We start from the raw sequence: 830 nt of genomic DNA, 5'->3' as shown, positions 1-830 counted from the left end.
ATTTGCTCTGAATGCACACCCTATGTGCTGTTAGAGAACTCAACTCGCTTCCAGTTTGCTTACATTTCTGATAGCTCCACGAAATTCTGAAAGTGGGTTATAAGATTTTTAACTCTCAATTGAAACAAAACGTCTAATACATAGTCATGGCTGTAGCCTCTTTGTAGAGATAAAATTTAAGCTGCCTTTGCTGCTCTGGGGAGCCATTGTGGGTTCTTGATTGGGGGGCAGGTTATGATGATGGCAGTGTTTTGGGAAGATTTATCTAGTAATTGTGTAAAAATGAATTGTTATGAAGAATGGTTGGCATCAGGGATGCCAGGTAGGCGCGAAGCAACGAAGATTAAGGTCTTAGTGAGCATTTTGTGCACTTTTGCAGTATCCTCTGGCAGATATTGTGTATGTGCATATTAAGCATATTGAATAATGAGGGTCATTGGAAATAAGGATATGAGGAGAACGCACAGAATACTTTTAAAACCAGACATAGAGTAGCTTATAATTTTTATGGCAGTAACTATTCATGTTCATTTTTTTCTTTAGTATTGAGTTCAATAAACACAAAACATCCTGCATTCTGAGAGAACGTTGTCTTACAATGATGTTAACTTGCCAGGGCCATGAAGTGCCCAGATATTTGTTCAAGCATTATTCTGGATTTTTCCATGAGCATGTTTTCAATTGAGATTAACATTTAGTGGGTAGACTGAGGAAAGTGGCTGGCCCTCCTTGATGTGTGTGGGCCTCACTCAGTCAGCTGAGGGCCTGACTAGAACAAAAAGGAAACTCAGCCTTCCTTTGGTGAGAAAGGATTTCTCCTGCCGGACTGC

Source organism: Pteropus vampyrus, unplaced genomic scaffold (assembly GCF_000151845.1).
Source record: "Pteropus vampyrus isolate Shadow unplaced genomic scaffold, Pvam_2.0 Scaffold33, whole genome shotgun sequence".
Lineage (NCBI taxonomy): Eukaryota > Metazoa > Chordata > Mammalia > Chiroptera > Pteropodidae > Pteropus > Pteropus vampyrus.
The sequence above is the reverse complement of the archived record's forward strand: the minus strand, read 5'-3'. Positions refer to the sequence as shown.